The sequence below is a fragment of the Lactuca serriola genome, chromosome 3 (assembly GCF_051521515.1).
Source record: "Lactuca serriola cultivar US96UC23 chromosome 3, Lser_US96UC23_V15, whole genome shotgun sequence".
NCBI classification, from domain to species: domain Eukaryota; kingdom Viridiplantae; phylum Streptophyta; class Magnoliopsida; order Asterales; family Asteraceae; genus Lactuca; species Lactuca serriola.
Genome location: NC_136410.1, coordinates 201307967 through 201320429, shown reverse-complemented (window position 1 = coordinate 201320429; position 12463 = coordinate 201307967). Strand labels below are relative to the sequence as shown.

Here is a 12463-nt window from a genome sequence, read left to right as displayed (position 1 = left end):
GCGTACGCGTACGTCATGCATGACCGAAGCCTCGACTGCCTCGGTTCGGATGGGACGGGTTGCTGGGTACGTGGGTCGGATGGGATGGCGGGTCGGACGGGACAGCGGGTCGGACGGTTCGGAGCTTCGGACGGGTCGGACGGGTTAGATTTCTTCGGATAGTGCGACGTGGACGATTCGAGACCCTTGATCTCAGTACGCGAGGCGTACGAAGGTACGTAGGGCGTACTTCGGTCCTATCCGATGACTCCCCTTCAGATAATACCGGGAATATATAATTAAATTCATATTTATTTTAAATAAACTTCAAAAATTCATATCTCCCTCATACGAACTCCGTTTTTGACGTTCTTTATATCCACGCGAAGGTGAGACCATGATCTACAACTTTCGTTTAGATTCCGTTGGCAAATTCCGAAATTATTTTTATTACTTATTTATTAAAATGACGTGATTAAGGAATTTTCTTCTAAAAATTCATAACTTCCTCATCCGAAGTCAGATTTGGACGTTCTTTTTATGTACGCAAACCTTGATATGATTCCTACTACTTTATTTAATCCGAATAAGATTTTAGGAAGGTTACATTTTGACCTAAATTTGATCGGTTTTACATTACATTGACTCGAAATATCGGGTTGTCACATCAGTCATCATAAATCGGAAGTCGGGAAACAACAAATGGACAGAGAGAATGATTATAATCCATGTCTCAGTCCATATGATATCTAGAATGGAGGAATATATGATCCCTAATCTAATGGACAAGTCATTGACAAAGGTCAGAGTTTATCGACAAGGTCAGAGTTCGACAGAAGCTTTTGAGAGCTACGATTGCCAGTTGGTTCCTGAAGTTATACGCAATAATAGTTTTAGATTTATCCAAGTGGGAGACTGTTGGATTAATGTCTAAGTCCATAACTATAATTGGTAAGACTTAACTCGACCCGGTATGGTCCATTTGGGTTGCATGGCATCATGCATTTGGATAGACTATAATGAGAGAAATAAGACACTTATGGTTATTAATATATTATAAGTTCTAGTATATTAATAATAAGAATAATAAGATTATTTAATTAGTATTGATCAAGAATTAAGCTAGGATTAATTAATTGATCAAAAGAAGACTAATTAAATATATGGGTTGATTGTGTAAATCATCCATACTTGTATAGTGGGCTAATGCTCCACGGATAATCAAGTTTGGCTAAAACCCATAGGATGGTCCATGGATGCTTCATGGTGTATGTGAACCCATGGATCCAAGGAAATGGAAAGTCATGACAATTAGGGTTTACCCTAATTGTAACACTATATAAAGATCTTATTCTTGACAAAATCGGCCACTAGTATCACTCTAGAGAGGGCTAGCCGATTTTCATGAAGTGTAGAATTCTCTCAAGTTATTCCAAGTGTATTTGGTGTTGTGTGAACTATTTGAGGTGTCACACTTGGGGCACTAGGCACTCAAGCTTCATGAAGACATTCTACATCAAAGAGGTATGCATTCTATCTTGTTATATTGATAGTTTTGTATGCTAGATTAGGATAATACCTTGGATGTTCATATTTTCATGTATAATAGAGAAAACATAGATCTAAGGTATTTAGGGTTTTATGTACACTTAGGAGTGTTAGAATGCTCATAACCCAGCAGTGGTATCAGAGCCTAGGCTTGTTTTCTTGTTATACTTGCAAAAGGAGCTAAAAAATCGAGTTTTGATGCTGTGTGCCTAGCAGACTCGCCGAGTCCATGAATGGACTCACCGAGTCCAAGACAAAATGCATCCAACTCGCCGAGTTGGTTCGTGCACTCGACGAGTTGGACCCCCAAACAGGATAAATTCGACTTTTTTGGCTGGAATTGGACTAGGAACATTACCCTAAGATGTTTTTGAACTTATAAACTTGTTTTTGATGTGGTAATGTTCATGCTAATCCAATTCCAAACATATAAGGAAATGCGATGTAAGGTAAATATGATGTAAGAGACGACCCTTAGGATAAATCCTTAGGGAAGGTACTTAAGAGTAAAGAAGATAATGGGGATGGGTAATTAGGTTACCTGTTTGATGATTAAGCATAATAATTATGTTATTGTGGGTTGAAAACCCTATGTACTCACCAGGTTTCCCAACCTGACCCATCCAATTTATTTATATCACAAGTGTTGATATGAAGTCACATTACAGAGAGAGATTAAGGAGATATAAATCACTAGTGATAATGAATGTAAGTTCTATTTATGCTTATGTTTCTGTATTGACAATGACATCCCAAATGTTTTAAAATGAATAAAAATACTTTTCTTCAGAAATGCTTTGAAAACGTATTTATCATGTTTTACTGGGAACAAATTCTGCAACCTTTGTATTAAAAGAGATACTCTCATTTCTATAAAGCATAAACAAAAATCGGTATTTTCTGGCCATGAAAATGGGGATGTCACGGTACCATCATTTTGTGTCTAATACCAAATATGATGTTTGGGAGTCTATCTTTAAAATAGGGTCATTAAGTAAAGCCGCAAGTTGATCTCTTTGCAAAATAAAATGTACTACATTATAAGGTAAAAATAAGGGAAAAACACGCAAAAACCCTATATATTATACCCCAATGCTTAACAAAACCCTTATATTATTTTTTTTGTACAAATTAACCATTATTCTTTCTGAGTTTGATGGTTTTCATGTTTTGTGACTGGTTAGCCTAATCAACCGGTAACATAGCTGACATGGCTTTAGGCCGCTCTGACATTGAAGAAAGTTGAGAGAAGTAAGAATGGTCATCAAATCCTTGAAGAAAAAACATTAGTAAAACCCACACCACATGACATTTTAATTCATCTCTTCCACCTGGTGCTGCCATGAACCGCCACTCAATCCACGCTTTCACCTTCCCAAAAACCTTGCCCATCATCCTACCTAACCCCTCATCTTTCTTCTTGCCTCACCTCTTCTCATCCCCTCTCCCTACAAACTCATTTTTTCAAAACTTTGTCCTCAAAAATGGTGATCAACCTGAATACATCCATCCTTATCTTATCAAATCATCTATCTCCTCACTTCCTCTCTCTTACACATCTCTGTTTCTAACACTGCTTTCACATATCAAATCTTTAAAGCTGATCTTACCATTTCGGTCTTCAATAACCCGAATCTGAATCAAACCCGTACTATATCTTTGTTCAATGATCTCAACACAACTTTGGACATTCAACCCAATTTGAGATTCTTTCTCGTTAGAGGCAGCCTCTTCTTGACATTCCAGGTATTACAAAGTGTCGCATTATCCATTTCCACTATCCACACAATTCTTAATTGTGTTCGCAATTCTTCTAAAACTAAGTACAAGATTAATCTGAATAATGGTTAAACATGGGTTATGTATTCGTCAATGCCAATCTGTTTGACCCATGATGTATCCTCCATTTCATCCGATAAGTTTTGTGGTATAATACACATCGCTATATTACCAAACCCGGATTCTGAATTCGAATCGATTCTTGTTATCTAGTTTCTGGCCATGCCTTGTTTACAAAACCATTTTGTGTTGAATATAAAAATGAGAAGAAAGTTTGGGGGATTTGTTAATGTTAGCAAACCCTCTCCATCTTCATCGATGATCCAAAATACAAGAGTATCGATGGTGAACTTGTGTGTTATTGGAGATTCATGGGTGTTAGAAACTGACCCCTTTTCTATAACCGGGCATCCAATCAAAGGAATTTAATAAGAATCGTATCCTCAAATCATTGATGCTCTTGTGAAAGATGTCGGGGGTTTGGATTCAACTGCTATAGAAACCACATCATCATATTTTTTTGGTAAATTGGTAGCAAGGGCAGCCATGTTAGCATTGATAGCCGAAGAAGTTTCTTATCTTGATGTAACCCCTAAATCGAGTAGTACTTGAAGGATACAATTGACCCACGGTTAAATGGATTTGCTGTTCTAGCGAAGAAGACCCAATTTGGGGAAGAAATATAGAGCTCAAGCGTACTCTTTAATGGCAGATTTCATGACATTGGGTAGAGGTGGAAATTCAAAGTATCTTCGTTTGAGATGCTTTGATTACACTCATGGGCGTCTGGATTAACTGAATTTGCAGACGGAAGGAATCAAGATAGCACAAGTGAAGCTGTAAATGCGTGTTACTCTGCTACTTTAATGGGTCTGGCTTATGGAGACACATATCTTGTTGTAGTTGGATCTCTGCTTACAACCATGGAGATTGATGCTTCTCAAACATGGTGACATGTAAGAGAAGACGACACAATTTATGCTGCAGATTTCACAAGGGAGAAGAGAATGGTGGGACTTCTTTGGGCTAAGTTCCAACTAAAAGAATTATATAAAATATATAAAAATAAAGAAAATTGATAGAACAGTTAACCTAGAGTTACCTGATGACTTGCAATTGTTAGACGGTTTGGGAAATAAAAATGGTTAATTTGTATAAAAAAAAATATAATATAAGGGTTTTTTAAGCATCCGAGTATAATATATAGGGTTTTTGCATGTTTTTCCCTAAAAATAAACTACAAATTACCGAAATACAAACATATATAAACCAAAATACTAAAATAAGTTATCAAACTACTAAAGAAAATATTAACAAACCTAAAAAAATACCAAAGTAGCTACTAAACTAAGGTGTTGTTTGTTTTTCTGAAGCCAAAATGTTTGCAGTTTGCGGACTATATCTGCAAGCCTCTGCAACAGAAGAGGTAGACCAAATGTCTGTAGTCTGCTATAAGAAGTCTATTTGTTTTTTAACGTCTGCAGGTACTGAAATAAACTAATTTTTCAAACTTAATTTTATATCATAAACATAAAAAGGCATTTTCAGCGAAAAGATAGTCAGCGGAGAAAGGAAATAAAGATAGGCAACGTTTTTTTTGTTTAGGTTAAAATGAGGTGTGAAGACCTTTGAAGACAGTGGTCCATGTCTGCGCCAGGAAGATCTCGCGCAGACGTTTTTGATCTGCACACTTCCAAAAAACAAACACTCTACGAGGGCATATGTCCGCGTGGCGCAGACAAAAAATGGTTGCGTAGATCTGCACAAAAGAAAAAAAAAAGAAAAACAAACAACCCTTAACTTTTACTAAGACCATCTCCAACCCATCTCTATTTTTCCCCCATAAATGGAGTAAATAATGTTTTATCTCCAACCCTACTCCATTTTCTACCCCAATTTTTACCCCAAAAGTATATTCCTAGAATATTCCATTTTATAACTTATATATATTGTCAAATACATCCTCTACTACTTAAACTCTATATGTATGATTAATTAATATAAATTGGTATATAACATGATATTATAAATATTAAATATTACATTTAAATTATAATTAGTTGATAAAATAAACTAAAAATGTATAAAATAAAAATGAGAGGGACTCAATAGTATGCCCCCATATATGGGGGAATACTATTCATATATCCAAAAATGGAGGTGAAAATGAGGTAGGGTTGGAAAAGAATGAGGGAAGAAATGGAGTTTTGAGGGTGGGTTGGAGATGCCCTAAGAGAGGAGGGAGTGATTCCCTCCTAACCTATTTAACCCACTGCCATATTGGTTCCACCTTAGTTTTTATGTATTTTATCTCTTCAATCCTTCCCAACCTAAAACACATGGAAGCTTTATATTTCCCAACTTACTCAATCCACTTATCATGTCAATATTTTTTATTTAATTAAATTAAAATATATAAAATAAAATAAAACATTATATTTTGTACTATAAAAAAAACTTCTACTAATTTAAAACAAAAAAGTTCTAAAATAATTAAAGGAAAAAAAACAGAAGTTTACCACTCATGCTTTAAAATTAAGTGAAATTTTAACAAAAATATATAACCAATAAAAAGTAGTCACATGGGTTGAATAGTCATAATATCATATTCATACTTTTAATTGTGAATATAATTGAAAACAAAAGAAGTCAGATACTAAAGAGAGAATTTAAAGGAAGAGAGGGATCAACTACGGGTTTTATAGTCCGCTCAAAAACTCCACAAAGAAAGCCGCAATATCCCTCAGAGAACCTCCTTCCATTACATACACTATACCCTCCTCCCTAAAAAATCAACGTTAACTTAAATATCAACATTAACCAAAATATTAAACTAACATTTATCAACTAGTCTCTCTTCCTAATAAAAACCTTTCTAAGGTGCCACATGATATTTTTTACACCTCTATTTTGCCACATGGCATCCTCTCCTAAGCTCTCTTGTGACAATCCTATATTTTCCAAAAGCATTGTAATGCTCGAAAGTCAAATACAACGAAATTAACCTCGAAAATAAAGTGTTCAAATATCTAAGTTGGGATGCATCAAATATTAGATATCATGCCAAGGTTTCCAAAAACATAAAGAACGCTCAAAACTGAGTTATAATGAAGAATTTATAACCACTCGTATATTTACGACACGCCGTTGAAACTTTTTTTGGCGTAAAAAGTAAAACCTCAATAAAATGCATTTTAGCCTTAAGTATCTAAACAAAAGTCGTAGATCTCGTTGAAAGGTGAGCGTGCATGAAAAGATCGCCCAATTTGGACCTCGTATGAAGAAGTTACGAATTTTCAAAGTTTCGTAACAGTAGTAGAGGGCTAAAAAAACTCGAATTGAAGATCGAGTGTTAATTAGCTAGCGCAACCTAAATGAAAGTTGTAGAGCATAATCTCACCTACGCGTGGATATAAAGAACACGAAAAACGGAGCTCGTACGCGAAAGTTACGGAATTTAGAAGTGGACAGGCCGGATTACGCCCCGCGTTCTCTGGGAGTACGCCCCGCGTTCTCTGGGAGTACGCCCCGCGTACTAGACCCAGAGTCGAGTCCCATCGGCCCGCCCCCTCTACGCTTAGCTAGCCAGGATTCGTAAGCCATGACGCATTCTTACGCCCAGCGTAACGAGGTACGCGCTGCGTACTCCAAAATTACGCCCCGCGTACTCACTCCTCCAGCACTATAAATAGATGACATAAGCTTCGAGTTTTTGCACACCTTCACAATTCATCAGTCATTCTCCCATACTTCTAAGCCCCAGAGACCATTCCTGACGACCTCGATTTCCGCACTCGAGCCCCCGACGAAAGATCCACGCTGCAGAGATTCCCGAGAGCCCGAAGACGCAACTTTCTGCGGTCGAAACTCTGCTCAACTCTAGCCTCTCTCTTCAAACTTAACGAGTGAGTTCATACCCCTACTTTTCAATTCTTTTCACATTTTAGGGGGGGAATACAAGTACATTACAAATCAAAGTATCGTTTTATAAACTTAATTATAATATTGTTCTTATAGGGTTTTGATACAAAAATATCTTTATGTTTAAAGGGCTATTATATTACCAAGTTGTTCTTACAAAGTGGAAACATACTTATGAGAAACTATAATGAGTATAGTTATCAAAGTTATTCATACATTTTACATATACATTTTGACAAATGAAATATTTTCAAGGGTAGTAAATTCTTTATTATCGTGAATCTGTTTATACCAAGTAATGTGAGACATTCAAACTTCAACGTACTTGTATGTATGCATTTTAAGTCCTGTATTATATACCATAATCTCTTGGAGGGAGAGCGTGATACTTGTGTATAGATCTATACGGGATTGACAACCCCGCACCTAAACTATTAGCTATAGTTAGACCGGCAGGTCTGGGGTGACAAATGTCATAACACTGCAACACCTGAAGAATGTTGTTACAGGCCGTCAGTGTCAATAGTATGGTTATAAAACTCACATAAAAGTATAAAAACAAGTTTGATTTACGAGATTCATATATGCATTCAGTTTTCTACATCATTTTGGCACAAAGTTATCATTATTATTCAAGTATGGAACATACTAACACACACCAACTCTGGAAACTTTTCAAACCATTTATAGAAAATATTGGATTTTCTGAAAACCTCATTCATCGATTTACTACCAAAAAGGACATACTTTTCAATGCAAAACACTTATGAACTCACCAACTTAATTGTTGACACTTTTTCAAAACGACTTGTATTTCTCAGGGAATCAGTAATACAGGTAACTACCAGCTTTTGGAGGAGGAACACTAAGGATGTTTTTATTATTGAACATTTATCATCATATTGTAATATTCTTTTGCTAATATGTATAACGCAACAATATACGTTTTTATTATATATATGATGGTTGTGTTACTTTCTTTACAATATTCAATTGTTGTGATACTACGTGAAGTCATCCACCCCCGAATGTTTCCGCCATTCTGGTTTGGGGGTGTGACAGATTGGTATCAGAGCATTGTTTATAGTGAACTAAGTATATCGAACCACATACGATATACAAACTATAAATGCAAAAGGGACCAAAAACCCTCTAACGAAACATTTTCATGAACAATATACTTTCTTTTAAAGATATACATTTTTACAAGCATGCATTAATCTCGTCATAACAAGTTTTTTTTTTAAAAAATATTAAGGCAAGTTACGACACTATGATTGAGCCCCGGGGTATGTAATCAGGTCGAGAATAAATATAGCCTGATCAACTATATTTATCCTGGATTTGACCAACGTGCGTCGAGGAATGGTCATAGTGGTCAACAAGCCAAAAACTTACCAAATACAAATTATTTTAAGATTCGCCAATTTGAAATACTATAGGAGTATTGTTAAAAATAGTTGTACAATAAAATATTTGTGCTCCGTAACATATATATATATATATATATATATATATATATATATATATATATATATAGTTAAAAATAGTAAGTCATTAAATAGGAATTTCTTTTCTTATAAAGTTCTCATATCTCTATCCTAGTACAGACAAATGGCCGGATTCCATTTACCAGGAGATCCCTACTACCCAAACCAAGGCAACGGCGGTTGGATAGAAGAACACCCGGAGGAAGACCCAGAGGAAATCGAAGAAGAGGTCGAGGAAGAACCCGAAGGAGTTATCGAAGAAGAATTCGAAGTCGAAGTCGGAGAGGAATTCGAAGTCGACGAAGAGATCGAGGAAATTTCTAGCGGAACAGACTCCGAGCCAGAAGTAATCGACCCTCCCATCCCTCATCCTCCCGTAATCAGACCATATCAACCGGGACCCATCCCCATCTGGGGAAGCCATCTCTACTACTAGAGCCGCCAGCAAGGTGTACGCCCTCCTTTCGGCATGTGCCGAGATTTTTACAATGTCAGTGGGGGAGGCTCAGCTGATCGAGCACTTCCTGTCATCGTGAATGCTATAGCTAACCAAAACTACCAGGCGGACCAACAAGCAGCCAGAGTTCGCGAGAACAATGCTGCTACCCAAGGTAACGCTGCTGACATCCGCCGTTTGGAAGGACTACATGAGAATACCCAAATCTACACAGGAAAACTTCAGAACCGAATGATAACGGATCTGGCTGAAATAAGAGAGATGAAGGAACAATAAGCAGATCTCGAGAGGCGACTGATGGGAGTCAAACGGTCGGATGCCGAATGTAGCTCCAAACGCCGCAAGTAGAGCTTGTTCGATGCCCAAAAATTTTGTTATAAAATAGGATCTCGAATAAAAGTTTTTCTTTCCGCTTGTAACTATAGTCGGAGACCTCTAAGTAGGTCAAATTTTCCAAGCAAGACATGTAACACACCACGGGTGTGACCAATATATATATATATATATATATATATATATATATATATATATATATATATATATATATATATATTAATATGAAGTACTTCCTTATAATACCTCTCGGAAACTTATGGGTTAACTAAAAATTTCTATTCCAAGCTTGAAACCATAAACTAAAGTCAAAACAAATTACAAGATACAACTAACACACGATTATCAAAACGTTAGAAACTTATAGTATTCATTCTTATTTTTCTCTACCAGAACATGCCTCCTCGTAGATCAACACGCAGAAACTCAACTTCAACACCACCTCCACCACCTCCTCTAATTATGGACGCCGTTATGTTCCAGACTGCTGTAACCGCTGCTGTAACCGCAACAATGGCTCAAATGAGCAACAACGGATCGGGGGGAGGAACAAACAGTTTTACAAATGGCCAAGGTCAAAGCCGTTCAGGGGTATGCACTTACAAAGACTTCACCAATGGAAAACCTATTCCCTTTTATGGGACTGGGGGAGTATTGGCTCTATCTCAATGGATAGAGAAAATGGAAGTTGTATTCAAAATCTGTGCATGTCCTGAAGAAAGCAAAGTAAAGTTTGCTGCTTTTACTTTCGCTGAACGCGCCCTGACGTGGTGGAACGGCCACGTCCAGACACTAACCCTGGTGGTGGCGAACTCCATGGGTTGGGAAAACCTGAAACGAATGCTCCTACGAGAATACTGCCCAAGAGGCGAGATCCAGAAGCTTGAACAGGAACTGTGGAACCTTTCGATGGTAGGTTCGGACATAGCAGGTTACACCAACAGGTTCAGTGACTTAATAACACTTTGCCCAAGAATGTTAACCCTGGAAAGCCAAAAGGTCGAGAGATACATCTGGGGACTATCACCCCAACTTCGAGGAAGTGTGTTAGCTTCCAAACCCTTGACCTTCGCCAGCGCCAAGGAACTAGCGCAATCTCTTGTTGATCATGGTGTCTGTCAAGGAGTCGCGGCTATCATGGCTGAACCAACCAAAGGGAACAGCAACAACGAGATCAATGCCAACAACAACAACAAGAAGAAATTCTGGAACAAAAGGAAGGGGCAAACTTCGCAAGAACCTTCAAAGAAGCAAATGGTTGCGATTCATGCTGCTACTACCCCCACCACAACTCCTGCTACCTCTGCACCAACAAAACCATATGCGGGGAATCTGCCCAAGTGCAGCAAGTGCAACTACCATCACCACGGTATTTGTCGCGAGATGCATTGCAAGAACTGTGACAGGAAAGGGCACACAGCCCGTATCTGTAGAGCACCGGCACGACCAATCACTCAAGTTTCTGGTACGGGAGTAAGCCAGACGTGTTATGGGTGCGGAGAGACTGGACACTTCAGGAGGAATTGTCCCAAGGAAAGGAACGCTGGCGGTGTGGGGAGAGTGTTGGCAGTAGAACAAAATGAAGCAATAGCAGACCCCACGGTGGTTACGGGTACATTCCTACTCAACAACACTTATGCATGCATACTCTTTGACTGTGGTGCGGAGAGAAGTTTTATGAGTCATAAATTCAAACACCTACTTAGTCAAAAACCCCAACCACTCAATAAAATGTTCACTATAGAAATGGCAAACGGTAAAACGGAAAACACAAATGACTTGTACATAGGATGCACACTAAATTTAAACGAGCACTTGTTTCGAGTCGATCTTATGCCCATTTCCATAAGAAGTTTCGATGTCATCATCGGTATGGACTGGTTGAGCCTTCACCATGCCGATATCCTTTGTCACGAAAGGGTCGTTCACCTAAATCTGCCAAACGGCGAAACTCTTGTCATTTATGGCGACAAACCTAGTTCAAATTTACAAATCATTTCCTGTATTAAAGCACAAAAGTATCTTCGTAAGGAATATCATGCCTTTCTAGCCCACGTAGTAGACAAGAAACGAGAATCGAAAAACATTAAAGACATTCCGGAAGTCTGTAATTTCCCAAATATCTTCCCAGAAGATCTTCCAGGAATCCCACCGGAACGTCAAGTCGAGTTCAGAATCGACTTAATCCCCGGAGCTACCCCAGTAGCAAAGTCGCCTTACCGTTTAGCCCCGGCCGAGATGCAAGAACTATCCAGTCAATTAAAAGAGCTGCTGAGCAAGGGATTCATCAGACCGAGTTTCTCACCATGGGGAGTACTAGTCCTATTCGTGAAAAAGAAGGACGGATCCTTTCACATGTCCATCGATTATCGGGAACTGAACAAACTCACGATCAAGAACCGATATCCCTTACCGCGCAAAGACGATCTATTCGACCAACTACAGGGAGCAAGCTACTTCTCAAAGATCGATTTAAGATCTGGTTATCACCAACTGCGAGTACTGGAAGGAGACATCCCCAAAACGGCTTTCCGAACACATTATGGTCACTAAAAATTTGTGGTAATGCCCTTCGGATTGACGAATGCTCCAGCAGTGTTCATGGACTTGATGAACCGAGTATGTCGTCCCTTCCTAGATAAATTCGTGATCGTGTTCATAGATGATATACTCATCTATTCAAGAAGCCAGGAAGAACACAACCAACATCTCCGCCAAGTACTGGAAACATTAAGGGCAGAGAAACTTTACGCAAAATTTTCCAAGTGCGAATTTTGGATTCGGGAAGTGGATTTCCTAGGACATGTTGTAAGCAAAGAAGGAATACACGTGGACCCTTCCAAAATAAAGGCAATAGATAGTTGGACTACTCCAAGGACCCCTACAGAAATCCGGCAATTTTTGGGACTCGCTGGGTATTACCGAAGATTCATACCGAACTTTTCAAAGATTGCCA

General features: G+C 38.2%; 1 pseudogene; it reads left to right on the top strand.

Moving 5' to 3' along the window:
- Positions 1–2869: 2869 nt before the first annotated feature.
- Positions 2870–4385, top strand: LOC145095975 (glucan endo-1,3-beta-D-glucosidase-like; annotated as a pseudogene).
- Positions 4386–12463: the final 8078 nt, after the last annotated feature.